Below are 26,314 nucleotides of genomic sequence, written 5' to 3'. Positions count from 1 at the left end.
TACATTTCCCTAAAATGTGCTCTACTAATCTTACACATCACTTTTATTGAACTTTATCATTTTTCTGCCTGTTTACAAGAGATGTGTGTTAGCACTTTGGTATAGTTTATATTTGTTTGCTTGACATTTTTCTACCTAGAATGGTCACATGTCCAAATACTGGTTCTCCTTCCATCTTCACTGTGCATCAGAATGGAACTTTTGGAGGGCTGCGGATATAGCTCAGTTGGGGAAGTGCACACTTAGCATACTCCAGCCAAGGCCCAGTTCAATCCTCAGCACCACAAAAAGAAGAAACAGAGAAAAGAAAAGGCATAGCCTTGCTAATGGTTTTAAAGCAATGAGAAAACTGAAGCTAAACCTATCTTTCTCAGATCACATAGGTAGCAAGTAGTGGCACCACATCTTAGTTGTACAATAAAAAGCAACTTGAGTTGAGATAGTAAAGCATTAAGAAAGAAACTAATAGGAAAACAAAGAAATATGCAATCGGGAAACCACAAAAATAGGTGAGTTCATGGAATTTTGTCTAAAATAACAACAAAGTCACAAGGCTGACAGATACTTCCAGAAGACCTCTCAGCATGTCTTTGGAATTGATAATAAAAACTGGGGACAATTTTCTACCACTTCCAGCTATCTACAATGAGTGACCACTTGGAAAGAATATATATAGCTGTCCATTACAGTAGACATGCAACTTGGAAAGAATATTCAGCTGGCCATTACAGTAGACCTTCCACTTGTAGAAGCTGTTCAAGATTTTCTAACCTTACAGGTTCTCCAGCTCTAAACTCTATGAGAATCTGGCTGTCAATCTCAGTAGCTTTCCCTGAATGTGTACAAAGTATTTTTTACATAATTTATTCTAGGCTGAGAAATCATGTGTGAATTTAGAAAAACAAGAAGGGAAAGGTGACAAGTCAATAGCAAACTTTCTTATGCTCATCTGGTTGAAATACTCAAAGTGTATTTTAAAACAATTCTGGCTAGGCACTGGTGGTTCACGCCTGCAATCCTAGCCACTCAGGAGGCAGATATCAGGAGGATCATGGTTCGAAATCAGCCCGGGGAAATAGTTTGTGAGACCCTATCTTGAAAAAAATCTATCACAAAAAACGGCTGGTGGAGTGGCTCAAGGTATAGGCCCTGAGTTCAAGCCTCAGTACTGAAAAAAAAGTTCTGTATAAAAATAGGAAAAAACGTGTTTGTTGAAAGAAGCCTATTTCTTTGGAATTCCTTTTCTTTTCTTTTTTTTTTTTTTTTGGCAGCACTGGAGTTCGAACTCAGGGCCTCAGGGCCTCACCCTTGCTAGGCAGGTGTTCTATCACTTCAGTCACTCCACCAGCACATTTCTTTGGTATGCTACAACCAGTGCACAGGAAACATAACTAAACATATCCATACATTTATATCACGAATATATCTAATGTATATATTAATGCATATGCATATAAATGGACACTGTTTTAACTCATCAGCCAGGATCTCCACAGGAGATGAAACTGACCTAGTAAAGGTTGTCTTCTTGACCCCTTCAGGAAAATGCTGAGACCATGAGGGCAGTTTTAATCAAGATGGAGTTCTGTTCCAGTCTAACATGGGATATTTTCAATTCTGAATGTAGAAGGAGAGGCAAGAATGTAAAGGAGGGTTTTGAGTTAAGCCTTTTTTTGTTTTGCATGGCTTTTATGTTTTTATTTTGAAATGCTGTAAATTCAAGAGTACAGGTTAATTTCAATCACTGAAATAAACTAAGATCAGAAGGTCTTAGGTATTAACAAAGAATACAACAATTTATTGCAAACTCTATCTCTCTAGATGAATAAGCTACAAGCAGGAGTACTGATTTTCCCCTATGGAACCGTTTGTTTGCTTCTGACACCTTCTTTGGAGAACTGATTCCTATTTTTAGTAACATATGGCCACCCAATCTCAGTGAATCTAAACTACCTTGCCAATTACACATGCAAAAGTCCCTAAGGATTTCAACAGAAGTCAATAGAAATCATGTATTCTAGTGCATAGGTGGGAGAGAGAGTCTTCAAAGCAGGCTACAATCTTCCTTACTTGGGCAAGAAATACTTCCTTGCCCAGGTGTCCAGCGCAATCTCCTAAAGGAAGGGCTGCAAACTTTGATACGATTAACGAGATTTTTTGGTGGGGGCTGGGGGGTACTCTGGCGATGAGACGTGTGGAAGAGAAAGCACTCTGAAGTGCTGATTCTCCTTTAGTTCAACCTAGGGCCTGCAAGATGACCCAAGGAAGGTGACATCTTGGGGGAAGTCAAGTGCTACAGCATGCTAATCAGGAGATCAGCACAGAGCCAAGTTTCATGTCACCTTTCAAAGCATCCCCATCCCCTGCTCCATCCTCCCTGAACCTTGACAAGGAGGGTGCAGCGTCCCGTCCCAGGTTGGGGCAAACCTCAAACTTTCCAATCCTGGAAGCTCCGCCCTGGCGCGCGGTATCCCGGGCAGCAGAACGTCCGTTGCCCTTTAACAGCTGGCGTGACTCGGGGCCACACGCGGGGCCCCGAGTTCCAGCCCCGCCCGCGGGGGTTCGCCCGTTGGCATCGGCAGTTTGGCCGTTGGCACGGACAGTTTGGCCACCGGCATCGGCGGTTTGGCCGTTGGAAGCGCTGGCCGGCCGTTTCCCCTCCCGCCCCCTCCCAACCTCCCCACTGTCCCATCCCAGGACAATCCCGCGGGATGAGGGAGGACCAAGGCGACTCCAGAGAAAAGTTTTCTGACGCCGGCCATGCTGCTCCAGCTGGCCCGGGGGCAGTGGGAACCCCGCCTCCCTCGAAGGCCCAAGTCCCCTCGGGAGCCGCAGGCCCACTTACCCATTCGTTCCTGTGTACCCCGCAAGGATGCGCTGCCGTTGGCGCTGGCGACAGCGCGGTCCGCCATCTTCACAGCCAGGCTGGGAACCACCACCGGTGGCTCTGGGGCCGCACCGCGCTGGGGCCGCAGCAGCCGGGACCCGGGAGGTCCGGGCAGGAACCCCGGGGGACGGGACGGGGCGGGGCGGGGCCCAAAGAGCCACCGCTCCGCCTTGGGACCCTCAGTCGAGGCAGAGCGACTCTTAGCAGGCCCAGTCGCTGCCCCGGCTGGCCAGCGACTGACTGAAGAAACTCTTACCTGCCACGCTCTAGCCCTGTTGCGCGTTCCGGGCGCCAGCCAATCAGCAGCCTGCTTGCCCATGCTCCGGTTTCCCCTTTCTCACCTCTCCCTAGCAACACAGTCACATTCCAGCCTTCGCCATCCATTCCTCAGTTCAGGGGCACTTATCTATTTATCTATCTATTTAGTTATTTATTTATCCTGCTAAGTCTGTAGTAAGTCTGCTGGGGACTCTAAGCACCTCACAGCAACCTATCTCCCTTCCATTCTCTCTCTGGGCCTCTCCCCCACAGCTTCGGCTTTTCTTTATGTAGTGTTTCAAAGACAGCAGACTTCTTCTTCTGAGATTAAGAGTATATCCACCATCATCTGTATTGAAAACACAATATTCTTAGTTAAGTAGTATCAATATTTTAATAGCCAATGTTTAGTTAATACTTATAAATTGCTGTTAAAATATTTTGGTACTAAGAATAAGGTATTTGTCAAAACTGACAGATTTAAAAGTATGTTTTATCATAAAATTCAAATACTTATGTTTGTGTAATTCAAAAGTAAGTTTGTAAAACTCAGAAAAGTACTCAAAAATACTCATTTTGTATTGGTGTGAAAGAGGTGTGGGGAGAACTGGAGAGTAAAGTAGGAGTTAAACCTTGTAATTTAATTATAGTTAAAGTCCAGGTAAGGTGAAAACAGTTAAGTATTGGGAGAAACAGAATTAAGCATTCTTTATGTAAGTGTCGTGTCAAACAATCTTTTTTTAAAACATCCTACTGACAAAACCCCAAATACACAAGCCTACACCCAAATATCATCCAAAACTCAAGGAGATTTCCATTAGAAGTCTGAACTGTCAGTATAATGTGAAAACAGACTTACACTTTTTACAATTTATACAATAATACTAATTGACTTAAGTTCTGTTAACTTTTAAGAGCATTTAAGAAATATATGCTAAATAATGAAAAATAATTTTTATAACTAGAAACATATTTATATTCCAATTTCCTAGGAAGATTATATTCTCATATATGGCAGAATATTAATTGGCAACTTTCATTGTCTTCAACTCTGTAATTCTACTTTAGAAAATTACATCCACTGAATTATAAATTTGATTATGAAAACAGCTAAATATTTGACACAAATTCCCTTAAAAATTAGATATAATGTTTAACAGTGGTTACAAGTAAAAGTTTCAAATAATTTTCAACAGTTTCTTCTAAAAAATAAAACTGTATTCCTTTTCCTATCCAGTACAGAATGGCATCTCTGAAAATAGTACATTAACACCAGTTTTTACTGACTCACCCTTCTCATTCTTACAACAAAGATGCGTATTAATGAAATAGTGACTTTTTAAATTGTCTTCCAGAATCAGAGACACTCTTGAGAAGTTCTAGATAATCTCAGGAAGCAAATTTTCAAGCCTCAAGCTCATATACAAATTGTAACCAAAATGACATAGGAATAGGTTTGCACACACATTTCCAAAAACAAGTATTTCATGAGCCACCCTACAATATTATTTATTTCTTTACCTTTGAGCATTGTTAATGACTTTTATTTATTTTTGCTGTGCTTTTTAATTTCTGTTAATATTTTACGATGAAACTCATTTGAAGTTCTGGGCTCAAAGTGAAAAACTGAAAAGTATGAGCAATAGAAATGAGTTCCAGCATGGCACCGGTGGCTCAGACCTGTAATCCTATTTATTCAGGAGGCAGAGATCAGAAGGATCGTGGATCGAAGCCAGTCCGGACAAATAGTTCTAAGAGACCCTATCTAGAAAAAACCCTTCACAAAAATAGAGCTGGTGAAGTGGCTCAAGATGAAGGCCCTGAGTGAAAAGCCAGTACCAAAAAAAATAAATAAATAATAATAATGAATTCCACACAAAACTTGTTGAATGAGTAAAGGCAAGTAATATTACTAGCAACAACAGTATTTAGTTTACACTATTTTGTTGCAAGGTGATTAGGATTTTAAAAATATTTAAGAGAAACCAATCATTCTTGTAATTCCAGCACTTAAAAATAATTTTTATTATCAATAAAATTAACCTTTTCTTATAGGGAAGTAAACAGAAATAATTCTAACTATGTGAACTTACTGGTTTTTGATCCTATGTTTGCATCCTTGAATCTTAAGATATTACCCAAGCACCCTTCACGTGAAGAACGACCTCTTGGTGTACCACTTCCTCCTCTTCCACACCTCAGACTTCTTTGGGGGACTTTAGTTCTTGAAAGAGGTGGCAGTTTGTGCCTACCATGACTTTCAAAAGATGGTTTCTTCTTGGCTTGCTCTACTTTGTTTTTCCATCCAAACACTAAAAAGATCAAGTACATCATCAATACCATCGAATTTAACTTAAATTCTTCAATATATTCCTATTTTTATTGCAACAACACTCAAGTTTTAGGTTTTTCCAAAAGTAAACACTTTCCTCTTAAATGAATACGTGCTTCACAATCCACTGTGCACCAAAATGTGCATTACTACCATTTCTTGAAATGTCTCTCACATTTAAAAGTAAAATTAAAACCTCACTGTGATATATTTTATAATACATAAATCTTAATCTTTATATACCTGCTACATACATAAAATTTTAGACAGTTACACAAAATTATTCCTCATGCTATTCATTCTGTTTCACTATTTGTATGTTAAAATTTAAGAGAGGAGAAGTCCCCCAGTATGATTTCCTATTCACTACCTACTCTAGTTCTAATAATTTTATTTCTTTAAGTAGGATCTTTACTTGGTCTCATTTAGAATTTTCTGCCTGACTCATTTCACCTTTTGTTTTACATATGTGTAATTATCAAAGTACTTCTTTAATACAGTATTTCCTGTTTTTATTTCTGAGAAATATGTCAATGTCCTAAATCATCTCATGATAAATTTCTATTGATTTCTTTTTCTGGAGGTCAAAGTGATTTTTAAAACCTAATTCAGGTAACTGTCCCACTCTGTTGGCTTATTACTTTTGAAACATACCAAATCCTCACTAAGACCGCAGGTAAATATTTATATTCTCCCAATATCTACTGCCATATAGGCCAGCCGTGGAGCTTCATTTGCTATTTCTGGCCTAAATGTTTTCTGAAGATTTGGAGTGGCTATGTCGGTTCAGTATTCAGGAGTCAGTTAAAATTTCTTGATCTTTCTATATAATAAAAGTGTTCAGTGATTAAGCACTGATTAAATCATCAGTTCAACTGAAGACTTTAGAGGGAAATTGGATTACTAATAATTATTCTTCATGTGTTTATACCTAATGGAAACTGTGAGCCAAATCTCACTGTTAAGTTTCTTTAAAACTTTAACATGAAAGTAAAACACGAAGAAAATACTGTGCTCATGTATCAAGAGTTTAACATTATATTTCAGAAATAAAGGCAATTAGCATCCATGGATCACAATAAAGAAAGTTTAAACTTGCTGAAGGTAATTCAACAATGAACAAATATATGATAGAGTGAGCATAAAATGCATTATATCTTTTGGAATTTGAATCAAAACTATTATTCCTGTAAAAGTAGGAATTAACTGTTCCTTCTTGTATGTCTTTCTACTTCCATGAACTGAAATAGCACTTTTTGGGTTTTTTTGCAAACACTATCCTATTTCTTCTACTATTCTTGTGGGGTTTTCTTCTAAAGTTTAGCAGTTTTTTGGAGGCTAACAACCTAGTCACATTTACACTGGAATACTAACAAAATTAAGTATAATGTACGTTAATTAATATGGTGTTTCAATCTCCTTCCAACAATTTTTGAGTGATTATGTAACAAAAAAGAACCATGGGTAAATAATTGTAGTTATATGGCATTTTGCCAACTTAAAATTTGTAGAAAAATGGCCAGGCATGGTGTCTCAAACCTGAATCCCTGCTTCTTGGTATACAGAGATTGGGAGGATCTCAGTTTAAGTCCATTCTGGGTAAAAATCCACAAGACCACATCTCAACCAATGGCTGGGTGCAGTGGTAGTGGGTGCCTGTCATCCCAGCTACAAGTGCAAGTACTAACAGGAGGATCATGGTCCATGCTGGTCTGGACATAAAGTGAAATACTAATCTCAAAAATAACCAACCAAAAAGGGCTCACAAAGGGGCTCAAGATGCAGAGCTCTACTTAAAAAGTACAAGGCCCTTAGTTCAATCCCCATTATTGCCAAAAGAAAAAGCAACACTGGAGAAAAATGGGAAAGATCTATAAATACTGTTACTTGCTGAACAGATCTAGATTATTATTAAAAGATTCCTACCTTTCCATTCCTACCTTAGCATCTGCAGGGCTTTCAAAAGTAATAAAAGCAAAGCCTCTAGACTTCTTCGTTTCTCAATGCTTCATCAATAGAACTGTAATACATGTAAACTTTTAAATTATGTAAACATAAAGGTTAAACTTCCATTCAACAAAATTGTCAGTCCTTAAACAATCTGTCACAAAGCTCTCATACAACAAACACAGCATTATCATCAACCATTTAAAAATCATCTTAAATGTAATCTAAAATTTTGTTTCATATTATATTAGTATTCTCAATATTATATGTAAAAGACTTCACAGTTAGCCTTTCTCACCACATTTCACACCAACACCCACAGCATATTAATTGTTTTTATCTTCAGTAGTAAGAGATGCTTAGGGCAACACTTTACCCATCCCATGCATCAGTGCTTTTGTAAAAATAAGGAAATGTTAAACCCAGAAAATGACAGTCCTAGTCATGTAAAGTTTCAATAAAAAGACATTTTTATAGTTTATATTTACTTTGAACGATACATAGATTGATTCTTAACTTCAATTACCTTCTAGTATGTGTCCAAATTTTCCAAACACTGCTTCAATAGACTTTGCATTGGTCTCTGCATTGAGGCCTCCTATGAAGAGTTTTCCAGGCTGAACAACTTGCATCATTTTGCTGTTAAGTGGGCCAAATGGTTCCAATTTTTACACTACATTTAAAATTCAAGAAAAGTACTGTAAATAGACTGATAATGTTTTTTACTTCTAAAAACTGAAACCTTTTAATACATAAGGCAAAAAGTAGCAATGACATATTAGGCCAAAGTTCTGGTTTCTATATGTATCAGATTAAAAAAAAACTCGGTTGTAAAATGAAATGGGCCCTGTGCCTGTGGCTCATACCTGTAATTCTGTCTACTCAGGAGGGAGAGATAAGGAGGATTGTCATTTGAAGCCAGCCCAAGCAAATAGTTCATGAGATCCTATCTGGAAAATATCCATCACAAAAAAGGGCTGGTGGAGTGACTAACAGTAAAGGCCCTGAGTTCAAGCCCCAGTACCACAAAAAAAAAAAGAAATGGAAAATACTATTGTAATCCTTTTGAGTTGAATATTCAGGTTGTAACTTTTAAAAATTTACATTGAAAAATGATACATCTTTATGGTTCACAATATTATAGTGGAATGAGTAAAGCTAAATAACATATCCATTCCTCACATAATTATATTTTCAAAGTGAAAACATTTCATATGTATTGTTTTAGCAATATAAAATAAGCAATACGAATTACTTATGGTCATCTGAGTTTTCAAAGCGGTCGGTTTTCACCTAAAAATATGTTAAAAGTTATTTTAAAAATTCATTTTTTGAACCCAATTATTTTTACAAAATGTACAAATTCATTTACAAAATGCTACGTATTTTCCAGTTTTTCCCCTTATCATGATTACATATGTAATACTCTCAGCTTAAAATTGTGTTTGCCAAACGTTTACATACTTAAAATGCTAACTGCTAAAAGCAATGAAAATTGTAGCCTTTATGAGGCAAAAGTAAACTTCGGCCACAATGTTTAAAGTAACTGACAGAAATTATAACAAATACCTAAAGTTTTGTTATTTCAGACAAGCAGGTAAGGATTTTGCTCTTGGAGTAACAGGACAAGTTTTTAATTGTAGTGACAGAATATCCTGCCTTTGTTTTTCTATTGTGACTCTATGTTGTCCCGGAAAAGAAAAAAAAAGCGTAAGTGAAACAAAATGGCTCCCGGCAATACGTCCAACAATCAATCCAGGACTAGACTGCTTGTCCAAATATAACAAAGGAAAAAAAATAAAGGTGAACCACCACAGGAGGGGTAAGGAGTTAAAATAGTAATAAGACTGATTTTCACTCCAACAAAAAGGTTTTCAACCTTTTTTCCCTTCCCAGACTCCACAAACTTTAAACCCATCCCCGTACTCAAGAACAAAATCCGGGTTCTTTGCCGGCTTTACTTTCTAAGGGTCCCTACATAAAGGGTATTTTTAGCATAAGGAACCCTAGCTCCTTCCCATACACACGGCTTTACACATCCCCATTACATACATTACATATACAATATTTAATTAAATATACACATTTGTATATATATATATATATATATACACACATACACAATGTACAATTTACTCGTACATTTAAAATTTTCCAATTAAATCCTGAGAGAAAAATCAAAATTCGGGTATTTCTCATTAAACGAAATGATTTAGCTTTGCGTTGTCTCTTCTGTCACTCAAACTCACTTTCGTACTTAAATTTGGAACTTCCTTACCCTCTCCTGGCTTTCTGCTCTTGTGTTAGCATTGCCCAGCGATGTGAGCTATCCTAATGGTCCACGGCAACTGCGCAGGCAAGTAATATAAGGGGCTGGGGGACCCGGATGTGATGGTTGAAGAGCCGCAGAGGAAGTAGGGAATATGGAAGGTCCTAAAGTGAAGGGGTGACCCGAAAATTAATTTAGAGGTGCAGACGTGTATACAGATACTGATCGTACAATGCAAAAGGTAAGGTAGATGAACAGAACGGATTCTCCAATTTCTTTGCTTTACTTCATTACAATTGTGTTTTAATCAAGTTTAAGTGATAATCCACAATTTGTCTCCCCCTTCCAAATGTTAACGATATGGTATGCCCACATGTCTCCAAACGGCACTATTTTTAATTTGCAAGGGAAAAAATAAGCAATAAATAAACTTGTAAGAGGTATACAAATAAAACAATAAATAAAAATTAGGAAAGACATTTAAAAAAGGAAGTTACAGATCCAAACCTTCTGTATCTTGAAAATTTAATTCTCAATTTTTTATTCAATAGATTGATCTAGTATCTGATCCAAACTTTCAAAATTGATAAGAACAGAGTTATAGAAGACAAATTCTCCTGAGTTTTTGTATAAAAAATTGTACCGTTAAGTAAATAAAACTCTATTCGGTAAAAAGTACATTTTCATTCATGATAAATATTTTTGTATTATCTATCACATTACTTTTTCTTATTTGAAAAGTGTTCCTTTATGATACAAACCATCATTTTCAGTGCCTAATATCATATTCTAACAAATTACTCTCCACTCCTTTTTTTGTTTTTTGGCAATACAGAGGTTGAACTCAAAGCTGTGAACTTCCAAGACAAGGGGCTCTCTCACTTGAATCACATCTCCAACCATTTTTGGCTTCTAGTTATTTTCCAGGCAGGGTCTTGCTTTTTGCTAGAGGCAAAACACCTGTGATCATCCTACCTGTGTCTCCCACATGTCAAGGATCACCCTGGCACAACACCCTGCCTGGCTCCTTGGTGAGATTGGGGTCTTACTAAGTTTTTGACAGGGCTGGCCTTAAACCGCTATCCTCCCTATCTATGTTTCTCATACTTCTTTTTATACCCTATACATTCTGACCATGATAAGCAATATATTACCAAGTATGTCTTCTTTGATATCTTAAGCTTTCCTTGCAATATTCTTTCTTCAGGAGAATAATCCATCAGTGAAACCACATACCCAAAATAGATTTTTATATATTTATATAATTTATGGAAAATTGTGTTTAAATTGACAGTTAAAATTCTTAATATTTTTCTGAGTATTTTATCCTCATACTTGCCACATTCTTACAAGATAGACATTAATTTGGGTAAGGCTCTGTAAGTATATATCATCTCTTCTCTTTCATTTTGAACAGGTAAAATTTGTGACTTGTTTTAGTTAATATTCCTTGAAGGAAATTACCTTTATTAATGATTTTTGAAAAGGTAATAACTATATTATAAATGATAGAATGGTATGTTATCATGAATTGACAATTGCATGAGCCAGTCAGAGGATATCATAGGAAAAACAGTCATGGAATTAATATATTGTAGGATTGAGGATGTATTTTGATGGTTAAAAGAAAAATATTTACATACCACTACTTTCTAAATAATATTAGTGTCAACCACTTATTTGAATTATCTAAATATATTATCTACCAACAAAGTTTTTGTGACTCATATGGCACCTTTATTTTATTACACACGTTTTGGGCAAAAGGAACATAATGTACAAAACTGAAATTTGCCCACAGTTTCCAGTAATGTATTGACAGGAGAGCTGTAATTTTTTTTAAAAAGTGTCTTTTCATAACATTCATTACTAAAGAAAACCAACTTTTATGAAGACATATGGTAATAATTTTCTGAGATGTGTTTTGAGCAAGATTTTTGTTATTTATTTCTCATTTATTCATATGTGCATACCTTGTTTGGGTCATTTCTCCCCAATATCTTCTGCCCCTTCCCTCTCCCCCCCATGCCCCCACACTTCCAGGCAGAAACTCTTCTGCCCTTATCTCTAATTTTGTTGAAGAGAAAACATAAGCAATGATAAGAAAGACAAAGAGTTTTTGCTAGTTGAGATAAGGATAGCTATACAGAGAGATTCCTAGCATTGCTTCCATGTACAAATGTGTTACATTCTAAGTTGGTTCATCTCTAACTGTCCTTTTTTCTAGTTCCTGATCCCCTTCTCATATTGACTTCTGTCGCTTTAAAATTTCTGTAGTAGTTCCTCTGCAGTGAGGACATCAAATGCTATCATGTTTTGTGTTTCTTACCTGTCCTCATACCTCCTGTGTGTGCTCTCCCCTTATCATGTGACCCAAGTCCAACCGCATTGCTGCATTTGCACTAGATCTAAAGCCTGCATATGAGGGAGAACATATGATTTTTGGTTTCTGAGCCTGGCTAACCTCACTGTTTTGAGCAAGATTTAATCATAGATTATCTCTTCATTAGAAGCATTAATGACTATGAAACATTATAATGAATATTGTCATTAACACAATAGAGAAACAGGCTTCCATCAAAAATACTGGTAGCTTCACAAAAGTGGGGAGAACACTGGTGTTTGAACTCAGGGACTTGTACTTGCTAGACATGCACTATAAAACTCAAGTGACAAACACAGCCATTTTTGAAGTTATTTTTCAAAGAGGACTTCAGTTTTTGACATGATGTCTCTTGGATCATGATCCTCCTGATCCCACTTCCTGAGTAGCACTGCTTATAGGCATAAGATATCACACCCAACTCTAAGGTCCAAAATTTATTAAGTATGTAAAGATGGTTAAATTCCCTAACTACTGAAATTTATGCAATCAGCAAGAAGAAGATAATGATCATTTCCATCAAAGTATTTTGTTGTTAAATAATGTCCAGCACACCGTCAGGGCAATACTTAAAATATAGCTCAGGCCTCAAAAGAGTATAGATATTATAATTACCTTAACATAGGCATAACTTGAAATTAATATGTAATCCTGTTTTAGAGCAACATGACAAAACTATAAAAATATGTTTAAAAAGAATTGAGAGACAGGGCTGTCTGCTGTCTCCACTCCAATTCAATACAGTTTTGTGGAATTTCTAGCTAGATCAATAAGACAAGAGCAAGAAATAAAAGGAATTAAAATAGGGAAGGAAGAAGTCAAACTATCCCTATAAGTCCCAGATAGCTTTTCTCAGTGGCCACTAACATCTCAGGCTTCAGAAGTTCTCTGCCGCACAAGCACACATTTCCTTAATTATTTTAACTACCTATCATAACCGTTAATTTAGTTTTTCTTAATATGTGGTAACCAGACTTGTGTGCAATAGCATAGGGGCGTATCTCCTATGCTCTTAAACAAGGATAAAACAGATTTTTCAGTGTTCTTCTCCAGGCCCTTCCCAGAGATGCCCAGGATTGTGAGGCATTTTAGATGCAGCCATACATGGAATTAAGGAGTTCAATTAAAGAGTTAAGAACTCTCATGTGCATTATCCTGTAGTTTTTCTTACATTTCCCTAAAATGTGCTCTACTAATCTTACACATCACTTTTATTGAACTTTATCATTTTTCTGCCTGTTTACAAGAGATGTGTGTTAGCACTTTGGTATAGTTTATATTTGTTTGCTTGACATTTTTCTACCTAGAATGGTCACATGTCCAAATACTGGTTCTCCTTCCATCTTCACTGTGCATCAGAATGGAACTTTTGGAGGGCTGCGGATATAGCTCAGTTGGGGAAGTGCACACTTAGCATACTCCAGCCAAGGCCCAGTTCAATCCTCAGCACCACAAAAAGAAGAAACAGAGAAAAGAAAAGGCATAGCCTTGCTAATGGTTTTAAAGCAATGAGAAAACTGAAGCTAAACCTATCTTTCTCAGATCACATAGGTAGCAAGTAGTGGCACCACATCTTAGTTGTACAATAAAAAGCAACTTGAGTTGAGATAGTAAAGCATTAAGAAAGAAACTAATAGGAAAACAAAGAAATATGCAATCGGGAAACCACAAAAATAGGTGAGTTCATGGAATTTTGTCTAAAATAACAACAAAGTCACAAGGCTGACAGATACTTCCAGAAGACCTCTCAGCATGTCTTTGGAATTGATAATAAAAACTGGGGACAATTTTCTACCACTTCCAGCTATCTACAATGAGTGACCACTTGGAAAGAATATATATAGCTGTCCATTACGGTAGACATGCAACTTGGAAAGAATATTCAGCTGGCCATTACAGTAGACCTTCCACTTGTAGAAGCTGTTCAAGATTTTCTAACCTTACAGGTTCTCCAGCTCTAAACTCTATGAGAATCTGGCTGTCAATCTCAGTAGCTTTCCCTGAATGTGTACAAAGTATTTTTTACATAATTTATTCTAGGCTGAGAAATCATGTGTGAATTTAGAAAAACAAGAAGGGAAAGGTGACAAGTCAATAGCAAACTTTCTTATGCTCATCTGGTTGAAATACTCAAAGTGTATTTTAAAACAATTCTGGCTAGGCACTGGTGGTTCACGCCTGCAATCCTAGCCACTCAGGAGGCAGATATCAGGAGGATCATGGTTCGAAATCAGCCCGGGGAAATAGTTTGTGAGACCCTATCTTGAAAAAAATCTATCACAAAAAACGGCTGGTGGAGTGGCTCAAGGTATAGGCCCTGAGTTCAAGCCTCAGTACTGAAAAAAAAGTTCTGTATAAAAATAGGAAAAAACGTGTTTGTTGAAAGAAGCCTATTTCTTTGGAATTCCTTTTCTTTTCTTTTTTTTTTTTTTTTTGGCAGCACTGGAGTTCGAACTCAGGGCCTCAGGGCCTCACCCTTGCTAGGCAGGTGTTCTATCACTTCAGTCACTCCACCAGCACATTTCTTTGGTATGCTACAACCAGTGCACAGGAAACATAACTAAACATATCCATACATTTATATCACGAATATATCTAATGTATATATTAATGCATATGCATATAAATGGACACTGTTTTAACTCATCAGCCAGGATCTCCACAGGAGATGAAACTGACCTAGTAAAGGTTGTCTTCTTGACCCCTTCAGGAAAATGCTGAGACCATGAGGGCAGTTTTAATCAAGATGGAGTTCTGTTCCAGTCTAACATGGGATATTTTCAATTCTGAATGTAGAAGGAGAGGCAAGAATGTAAAGGAGGGTTTTGAGTTAAGCCTTTTTTTGTTTTGCATGGCTTTTATGTTTTTATTTTGAAATGCTGTAAATTCAAGAGTACAGGTTAATTTCAATCACTGAAATAAACTAAGATCAGAAGGTCTTAGGTATTAACAAAGAATACAACAATTTATTGCAAACTCTATCTCTCTAGATGAATAAGCTACAAGCAGGAGTACTGATTTTCCCCTATGGAACCGTTTGTTTGCTTCTGACACCTTCTTTGGAGAACTGATTCCTATTTTTAGTAACATATGGCCACCCAATCTCAGTGAATCTAAACTACCTTGCCAATTACACATGCAAAAGTCCCTAAGGATTTCAACAGAAGTCAATAGAAATCATGTATTCTAGTGCATAGGTGGGAGAGAGAGTCTTCAAAGCAGGCTACAATCTTCCTTACTTGGGCAAGAAATACTTCCTTGCCCAGGTGTCCAGCGCAATCTCCTAAAGGAAGGGCTGCAAACTTTGATACGATTAACGAGATTTTTTGGTGGGGGCTGGGGGGTACTCTGGCGGTGAGACGTGTGGAAGAGAAAGCACTCTGAAGTGCTGATTCTCCTTTAGTTCAACCTAGGGCCTGCAAGATGACCCAAGGAAGGTGACATCTTGGGGGAAGTCAAGTGCTACAGCATGCTAATCAGGAGATCAGCACAGAGCCAAGTTTCATGTCACCTTTCAAAGCATCCCCATCCCCTGCTCCATCCTCCCTGAACCTTGACAAGGAGGGTGCAGCGTCCCGTCCCAGGTTGGGGCAAACCTCAAACTTTCCAATCCTGGAAGCTCCGCCCTGGCGCGCGGTATCCCGGGCAGCAGAACGTCCGTTGCCCTTTAACAGCTGGCGTGACTCGGGGCCACACGCGGGGCCCCGAGTTCCAGCCCCGCCCGCGGGGGTTCGCCCGTTGGCATCGGCAGTTTGGCCGTTGGCACGGACAGTTTGGCCACCGGCATCGGCGGTTTGGCCGTTGGAAGCGCTGGCCGGCCGTTTCCCCTCCCGCCCCCTCCCAACCTCCCCACTGTCCCATCCCAGGACAATCCCGCGGGATGAGGGAGGACCAAGGCGACTCCAGAGAAAAGTTTTCTGACGCCGGCCATGCTGCTCCAGCTGGCCCGGGGGCAGTGGGAACCCCGCCTCCCTCGAAGGCCCAAGTCCCCTCGGGAGCCGCAGGCCCACTTACCCATTCGTTCCTGTGTACCCCGCAAGGATGAGCTGCCGTTGGCGCTGGCGACAGCGCGGTCCGCCATCTTCACAGCCAGGCTGGGAACCACCACCGGTGGCTCTGGGGCCGCACCGCGCTGGGGCCGCAGCAGCCGGGACCCGGGAGGTCCGGGCAGGAACCCCGGGGGACGGGACGGGGCGGGGCGGGGCCCAAAGAGCCACCGCTCCGCCTTGGGACCCTCAGTCGAGGCAGAGCGACTCTTAGCAGGCCCAGTCGCTGCCCCGGCTGGCCAGCGACTGACTGAAGAAACTCTTACCTGCCACGCTCTAGCCCTGTTGCGCGTTCCGGGCGCCAGCCAATCAGCAGCCTGCTTGCCCATGCTCCGGTTTCCCCTTTCTCACCTCTCCCTAGCAACACAGTCACATTCCAGCCTTCGCCATCCATTCCTCAGTTCAGGGGCACTTATCTATTTATCTATCTATTTAGTTATTTATTTATCCTGCTAAGTCTGTAGTAAGTCTGCTGGGGACTCTAAGCACCTCACAGCAACCTATCTCCCTTCCATTCTCTCTCTGGGCCTCTCCCCCACAGCTTCGGCTTTTCTTTATGTAGTGTTTCAAAGACAGCAGACTTCTTCTTCTGAGATTAAGAGTATATCCACCATCATCTGTATTGAAAACACAATATTCTTAGTTAAGTAGTATCAATATTTTAATAGCCAATGTTTAGTTAATACTTATAAATTGCTGTTAAAATATTTTGGTACTAAGAATAAGGTATTTGTCAAAACTGACAGATTTAAAAGTATGTTTTATCATAAAATTCAAATACTTATGTTTGTGTAATTCAAAAGTAAGTTTGTAAAACTCAGAAAAGTACTCAAAAATACTCAGTTTGTATTGGTGTGAAAGAGGTGTGGGGAGAACTGGAGAGTAAAGTAGGAGTTAAACCTTGTAATTTAATTATAGTTAAAGTCCAGGTAAGGTGAAAACAGTTAAGTATTGGGAGAAACAGAATTAAGCATTCTTTATGTAAGTGTCGTGTCAAACAATCTTTTTTTAAAACATCCTACTGACAAAACCCCAAATACACAAGCCTACACCCAAATATCATCCAAAACTCAAGGAGATTTCCATTAGAAGTCTGAACTGTCAGTATAATGTGAAAACAGACTTACACTTTTTACAATTTATACAATAATACTAATTGACTTAAGTTCTGTTAACTTTTAAGAGCATTTAAGAAATATATGCTAAATAATGAAAAATAATTTTTATAACTAGAAACATATTTATATTCCAATTTCCTAGGAAGATTATATTCTCATATATGGCAGAATATTAATTGGCAACTTTCATTGTCTTCAACTCTGTAATTCTACTTTAGAAAATTACATCCACTGAATTATAAATTTGATTATGAAAACAGCTAAATATTTGACACAAATTCCCTTAAAAATTAGATATAATGTTTAACAGTGGTTACAAGTAAAAGTTTCAAATAATTTTCAACAGTTTCTTCTAAAAAATAAAACTGTATTCCTTTTCCTATCCAGTACAGAATGGCATCTCTGAAAATAGTACATTAACACCAGTTTTTACTGACTCACCCTTCTCATTCTTACAACAAAGATGCGTATTAATGAAATAGTGACTTTTTAAATTGTCTTCCAGAATCAGAGACACTCTTGAGAAGTTCTAGATAATCTCAGGAAGCAAATTTTCAAGCCTCAAGCTCATATACAAATTGTAACCAAAATGACATAGGAATAGGTTTGCACACACATTTCCAAAAACAAGTATTTCATGAGCCACCCTACAATATTATTTATTTCTTTACCTTTGAGCATTGTTAATGACTTTTATTTATTTTTGCTGTGCTTTTTAATTTCTGTTAATATTTTACGATGAAACTCATTTGAAGTTCTGGGCTCAAAGTGAAAAACTGAAAAGTATGAGCAATAGAAATGAGTTCCAGCATGGCACCGGTGGCTCAGACCTGTAATCCTATTTATTCAGGAGGCAGAGATCAGAAGGATCGTGGATCGAAGCCAGTCCGGACAAATAGTTCTAAGAGACCCTATCTAGAAAAAACCCTTCACAAAAATAGAGCTGGTGAAGTGGCTCAAGATGAAGGCCCTGAGTGAAAAGCCAGTACCAAAAAAAATAAATAAATAATAATAATGAATTCCACACAAAACTTGTTGAATGAGTAAAGGCAAGTAATATTACTAGCAACAACAGTATTTAGTTTACACTATTTTGTTGCAAGGTGATTAGGATTTTAAAAATATTTAAGAGAAACCAATCATTCTTGTAATTCCAGCACTTAAAAATAATTTTTATTATCAATAAAATTAACCTTTTCTTATAGGGAAGTAAACAGAAATAAATCTAACTATGTGAACTTACTGGTTTTTGATCCTATGTTTGCATCCTTGAATCTTAAGATATTACCCAAGCACCCTTCACGTGAAGAACGACCTCTTGGTGTACCACTTCCTCCTCTTCCACACCTCAGACTTCTTTGGGGGACTTTAGTTCTTGAAAGAGGTGGCAGTTTGTGCCTACCATGACTTTCAAAAGATGGTTTCTTCTTGGCTTGCTCTACTTTGTTTTCCCATCCAAACACTAAAAAGATCAAGTACATCATCAATACCATCGAATTTAACTTAAATTCTTCAATATATTCCTATTTTTATTGCAACAACACTCAAGTTTTAGGTTTTTCCAAAAGTAAACACTTTCCTCTTAAATGAATACGTGCTTCACAATCCACTGTGCACCAAAATGTGCATTACTACCATTTCTTGAAATGTCTCTCACATTTAAAAGTAAAATTAAAACCTCACTGTGATATATTTTATAATACATAAATCTTAATCTTTATATACCTGCTACATACATAAAATTTTAGACAGTTACACAAAATTATTCCTCATGCTATTCATTCTGTTTCACTATTTGTATGTTAAAATTTAAGAGAGGAGAAGTCCCCCAGTATGATTTCCTATTCACTACCTACTCTAGTTCTAATAATTTTACTTCTTTAAGTAGGATCTTTACTTGGTCTCATTTAGAATTTTCTGCCTGACTCATTTCACCTTTTGTTTTACATATGTGTAATTATCAAAGTACTTCTTTAATACAGTATTTCCTGTTTTTATTTCTGAGAAATATGTCAATGTCCTAAATCATCTCATGATAAATTTCTATTGATTTCTTTTTCTGGAGGTCAAAGTGATTTTTAAAACCTAATTCAGGTAACTGTTCCACTCTGTTGGCTTATTCCTTTTGAAACATACCAAATCCTCACTAAGACCGCAGGTAAATATTTATATTCTCCCAATATCTACTGCCATATAGGCCAGCCGTGGAGCTTCATTTGCTATTTCTGGCCTAAATGTTTTCTGAAGATTTGGAGTGGCTATGTCGGTTCAGTATTCAGGAGTCAGTTAAAATTTCTTGATCTTTCTATATAATAAAAGTGTTCAGTGATTAAGCACTGATTAAATCATCAGTTCAACTGAAGACTTTAGAGGGAAATTGGATTACTAATAATTATTCTTCATGTGTTTATACCTAATGGAAACTGTGAGCCAAATCTCACTGTTAAGTTTCTTTAAAACTTTAACATGAAAGTAAAACACGAAGAAAATACTGTGCTCATGTATCAAGAGTTTAACATTATATTTCAGAAATAAAGGCAATTAGCATCCATGGATCACAATAAAGAAAGTTTAAACTTGCTGAAGGTAATTCAACAATGAACAAATATATGATAGAGTGAGCATAAAATGCATTATATCTTTTGGAATTTGAATCAAAACTATTATTCCTGTAAAAGTAGGAATTAACTGTTCCTTCTTGTATGTCTTTCTACTTCCATGAACTGAAATAGCACTTTTTGGGTTTTTTTGCAAACACTATCCTATTTCTTCTACTATTCTTGTGGGGTTTTCTTCTAAAGTTTAGCAGTTTTTTGGAGGCTAACAACCTAGTCACATTTACACTGGAATACTAACAAAATTAAGTATAATGTACGTTAATTAATATGGTGTTTCAATCTCCTTCCAACAATTTTTGAGTGATTATGTAACAAAAAAGAACCATGGGTAAATAATTGTAGTTATATGGCATTTTGCCAACTTAAAATTTGTAGAAAAATGGCCAGGCATGGTGTCTCAAACCTGAATCCCTGCTTCTTGGTATACAGAGATTGGGAGGATCTCAGTTTAAGTCCATTCTGGGTAAAAATCCACAAGACCACATCTCAACCAATGGCTGGGTGCAGTGGTAGTGGGTGCCTGTCATCCCAGCTACAAGTGCAAGTACTAACAGGAGGATCATGGTCCATGCTGGTCTGGACATAAAGTGAAATACTAATCTCAAAAATAACCAACCAAAAAGGGCTCACAAAGGGGCTCAAGATGCAGAGCTCTACTTAAAAAGTACAAGGCCCTTAGTTCAATCCCCATTATTGCCAAAAGAAAAAGCAACACTGGAGAAAAATGGGAAAGATCTATAAATACTGTTACTTGCTGAACAGATCTAGATTATTATTAAAAGATTCCTACCTTTCCATTCCTACCTTAGCATCTGCAGGGCTTTCAAAAGTAATAAAAGCAAAGCCTCTAGCCTTCTTCGTTTCTCAATGCTTCATCAATAGAACTGTAATACATGTAAACTTTTAAATTATGTAAACATAAAGGTTAAACTTCCATTCAACAAAATTGTCAGTCCTTAAACAATCTGTCACAAAGCTCTCATACAACAAACACAGCATTATCATCAACCATTTAAAAATCATCTTAAATGTAATCTAAAATTTTGTTTCATATTATATTAGTATTCTCAATATTATATGTAAAAGACTTCACAGTTAGCCTTTCTCACCACATTTCACACCAACACCCACAGCATATTAATTGTTTTTATCTTCAGTAGTAAGAGATGCTTAGGGCAACACTTTACCCATCCCATGCATCAGTGCTTTTGTAAAAATAAGGAAATGTTAAACCCAGAAAATGACAGTCCTAGTCATGTAAAGTTTCAATAAAAAGACATTTTTATAGTTTATATTTACTTTGAACGATACATAGATTGATTCTTAACTTCAATTACCTTCTAGTATGTGTCCAAATTTTCCAAACACTGCTTCAATAGACTTTGCATTGGTCTCTGCATTGAGGCCTCCTATGAAGAGTTTTCCAGGCTGAACAACTTGCATCATTTTGCTGTTAAGTGGGCCAAATGGTTCCAATTTTTACACTACATTTAAAATTCAAGAAAAGTACTGTAAATAGACTGATAATGTTTTTTACTTCTAAAACTGAAACCTTTTAATACATAAGGCAAAAAGTAGCAATGACATATTAGGCCAAAGTTCTGGTTTCTATATGTATCAGATTAAAAAAAAACTCGGTTGTAAAATGAAATGGGCCCTGTGCCTGTGGCTCATACCTGTAATTCTGTCTACTCAGGAGGGAGAGATAAGGAGGATTGTCATTTGAAGCCAGCCCAAGCAAATAGTTCATGAGATCCTATCTGGAAAATATCCATCACAAAAAAGGGCTGGTGGAGTGACTAACAGTAAAGGCCCTGAGTTCAAGCCCCAGTACCACAAAAAAAAAAAAGAAATGGAAAATACTATTGTAATCCTTTTGAGTTGAATATTCAGGTTGTAACTTTTAAAAATTTACATTGAAAAATGATACATCTGTATGGTTCACAATATTATAGTGGAATGAGTAAAGCTAAATAACATACCCATTCCTCACATAATTATATTTTCAAAGTGAAAACATTTCATATGTATTGTTTTAGCAATATAAAATAAGCAATACGAATTACTTATGGTCATCTGAGTTTTCAAAGCGGTCGGTTTTCACCTAAAAATATGTTAAAAGTTATTTTAAAAATTCATTTTTTGAACCCAATTATTTTTACAAAATGTACAAATTCATTTACAAAATGCTACGTATTTTCCAGTTTTTCCCCTTATCATGATTACATATGTAATACTCTCAGCTTAAAATTGTGTTTGCCAAACGTTTACATACTTAAAATGCTAACTGCTAAAAGCAATGAAAATTGTAGCCTTTATGAGGCAAAAGTAAACTTCGGCCACAATGTTTAAAGTAACTGATAGAAATTATAACAAATACCTAAAGTTTTGTTATTTCAGACAAGCAGGTAAGGATTTTGCTCTTGGAGTAACAGGACAAGTTTTTAATTGTAGTGACAGAATATCCTGCCTTTGTTTTTCTATTGTGACTCTATGTTGTCCCGGAAAAGAAAAAAAAAGCGTAAGTGAAACAAAATGGCTCCCGGCAATACGTCCAACAATCAATCCAGGACTAGACTGCTTGTCCAAATATAACAAAGGAAAAAAAATAAAGGTGAACCACCACAGGAGGGGTAAGGAGTTAAAATAGTAATAAGACTGATTTTCACTCCAACAAAAAGGTTTTCAACCTTTTTTCCCTTCCCAGACTCCACAAACTTTAAACCCATCCCCGTACTCAAGAACAAAATCCGGATTCTTTGCCGGCTTTACTTTCTAAGGGTCCCTACATAAAGGGTATTTTTAGCATAACGAACCCTAGCTCCTTCCCATACACACGGCTTTACACATCCCCATTACATACATTACATATACAATATTTAATTAAATATACACATTTGTATATATATATATATATATATATATATATATACACACATACACAATGTACAATTTACTCGTACATTTAAAATTTTCCAATTAAATCCTGAGAGAAAAATCAAAATTCGGGTATTTCTCATTAAACGAAATGATTTAGCTTTGCGTTGTCTCTTCTGTCACTCAAACTCACTTTCGTACTTAAATTTGGAACTTCCTTACCCTCTCCTGGCTTTCTGCTCTTGTGTTAGCATTGCCCAGCGATGTGAGCTATCCTAACGGTCCACGGCAACTGCGCAGGCAAGTAATATAAGGGGCTGGGGGACCCGGATGTGATGGTTGAAGAGCCGCAGAGGAAGTAGGGAATATGGAAGGTCCTAAAGTGAAGGGGTGACCCGAAAATTAATTTAGAGGTGCAGACGTGTATACAGATACTGATCGTACAATGCAAAAGGTAAGGTAGATGAACAGAACGGATTCTCCAATTTCTTTGCTTTACTTCATTACAATTGTGTTTTAATCAAGTTTAAGTGATAATCCACAATTTGTCTCCCCCTTCCAAATGTTAACGATATGGTATGCCCACATGTCTCCAAACGGCACTATTTTTAATTTGCAAGGGAAAAAATAAGCAATAAATAAACTTGTAAGAGGTATACAAATAAAACAATAAATAAAAATTAGGAAAGACATTTAAAAAAGGAAGTTACAGATCCAAAGCTTCTGTATCTTGAAAATTTAATTCTCAATTTTTTATTCAATAGATTGATCTAGTATCTGATCCAAACTTTCAAAATTGATAAGAACAGAGTTATAGAAGACAAATTCTCCTGAGTTTTTGTATAAAAAATTGTACCGTTAAGTAAATAAAACTCTATTCGGTAAAAAGTACATTTTCATTCATGATAAATATTTTTGTATTATCTATCACATTACTTTTTCTTATTTGAAAAGTGTTCCTTTATGATACAAACCATCATTTTCAGTGCCTAATATCATATTCTAACAAATTACTCTCCACTCCTTTTTTTGTTTTTTGGCAATACAGAGGTTGAACTCAAAGCTGTGAACTTCCAAGACAAGGGGCTCTCTCACTTGAATCACATCTCCAACCATTTTTGGCTTCTAGTTATTTTCCAGGCAGGGTCTTGCTTTTTGCTAGAGGCAAAACACCTGTGATCATCCTACCTGTGTCTCCCACATGTCAAGGATCACCCGGGCACAACACCCTGCCTGGCTCCTTGGTGAGATTGGGGTCTTACTAAGTTTTTGACAGGGCTGGCCTTAAACCGCTATCCTCCCTATCTATGTTTCCCATACTTCTTTTTATACCCTATACATTCTGACCATGATAAGCAATATATTACCAAGTATGTCTTCTTTGATATCTTAAGCTTTCCTTGCAATATTCTTTCTTCAGGAGAATAATCCATCAGTGAAACCACATACCCAAAATAGATTTTTATATATTTATATAATTTATGGAAAATTGTGTTTAAATTGACAGTTAAAATTCTTAATATTTTTCTGAGTATTTTATCCTCATACTTGCCACATTCTTACAAGATAGACATTAATTTGGGTAAGGCTCTGTAAGTATATATCATCTCTTCTCTTTCATTTTGAACAGGTAAAATTTGTGACTTGTTTTAGTTAATATTCCTTGAAGGAAATTACCTTTATTAATGATTTTTGAAAAGGTAATAACTATATTATAAATGATAGAATGGTATGTTACCATGAATTGACAATTGCATGAGCCAGTCAGAGGATATCATAGGAAAAACAGTCATGGAATTAATATATTGTAGGATTGAGGATGTATTTTGATGGTTAAAAGAAAAATATTTACATACCACTACTTTCTAAATAATATTAGTGTCAACCACTTATTTGAATTATCTAAATATATTATCTACCAACAAAGTTTTTGTGACTCATATGGCACCTTTATTTTATTACACACGTTTTGGGCAAAAGGAACATAATGTACAAAACTGAAATTTGCCCACAGTTTCCAGTAATGTATTGACAGGAGAGCTGTAATTTTTTTTAAAAAGTGTCTTTTCATAACATTCATTACTAAAGAAAACCAACTTTTATGAAGACATATGGTAATAATTTTCTGAGATGTGTTTTGAGCAAGATTTTTGTTATTTATTTCTCATTTATTCATATGTGCATACCTTGTTTGGGTCATTTCTCCCCAATATCTTCTGCCCCTTCCCTCTCCCCCCCATGCCCCCACACTTCCAGGCAGAAACTCTTCTGCCCTTATCTCTAATTTTGTTGAAGAGAAAACATAAGCAATGATAAGAAAGACAAAGAGTTTTTGCTAGTTGAGATAAGGATAGCTATACAGAGAGATTCCTAGCATTGCTTCCATGTACAAATGTGTTACATTCTAAGTTGGTTCATCTCTAACTGTCCTTTTTTCTAGTTCCTGATCCCCTTCTCATATTGACTTCTGTCGCTTTAAAATTTCTGTAGTAGTTCCTCTGCAGTGAGGACATCAAATCCTATCATGTTTTGTGTTTCTTACCTGTCCTCATACCTCCTGTGTGTGCTCTCCCCTTATCATGTGACCCAAGTCCAACCGCATTGCTGCATTTGCACTAGATCTAAAGCCTGCATATGAGGGAGAACATATGATTTTTGGTTTCTGAGCCTGGCTAACCTCACTGTTTTGAGCAAGATTTAATCATAGATTATCTCTTCATTAGAAGCATTAATGACTATGAAACATTATAATGAATATTGTCATTAACACAATAGAGAAACAGGCTTCCATCAAAAATACTGGTAGCTTCACAAAAGTGGGGAGAACACTGGTGTTTGAACTCAGGGACTTGTACTTGCTAGACATGCACTATAAAACTCAAGTGACAAACACAGCCATTTTTGAAGTTATTTTTCAAAGAGGACTTCAGTTTTTGACATGATGTCTCTTGGATCATGATCCTCCTGATCCCACTTCCTGAGTAGCACTGCTTATAGGCATAAGATATCACACCCAACTCTAAGGTCCAAAATTTATTAAGTATGTAAAGATGGTTAAATTCCCTAAGTACTGAAATTTATGCAATCAGCAAGAAGAAGATAATGATCATTTCTATCAAAGTATTTTGTTGTTAAATAATGTCCAGCACACCGTCAGGGCAATACTTAAAATATAGCTCAGGCCTCGAAAGAGTATAGATATTATAATTACCTTAACATAGGCATAACTTGAAATTAATATGTAATCCTGTTTTAGAGCAACATGACAAAACTATAAAAATATGTTTAAAAAGAATTGAGAGACAGGGCTGTCTGCTGTCTCCACTCCAATTCAATACAGTTTTGTGGAATTTCTAGCTAGATCAATAAGACAAGAGCAAGAAATAAAAGGAATTAAAATAGGGAAGGAAGAAGTCAAACTATCCCTATAAGTCCCAGATAGCTTTTCTCAGTGGCCACTAACATCTCAGGCTTCATTAGTTCTCTGCCGCACAAGCACACATTTCCTTAATTATTTTAACTACCTATCATAACCGTTAATTTAGTTTTTCTTAATATGTGGTAACCAGACTTGTGTGC

Source organism: Castor canadensis, chromosome X (assembly GCF_047511655.1).
Source record: "Castor canadensis chromosome X, mCasCan1.hap1v2, whole genome shotgun sequence".
Taxonomy (NCBI): domain Eukaryota; kingdom Metazoa; phylum Chordata; class Mammalia; order Rodentia; family Castoridae; genus Castor; species Castor canadensis.
The sequence above is the reverse complement of the archived record's forward strand: the minus strand, read 5'-3'. Positions refer to the sequence as shown.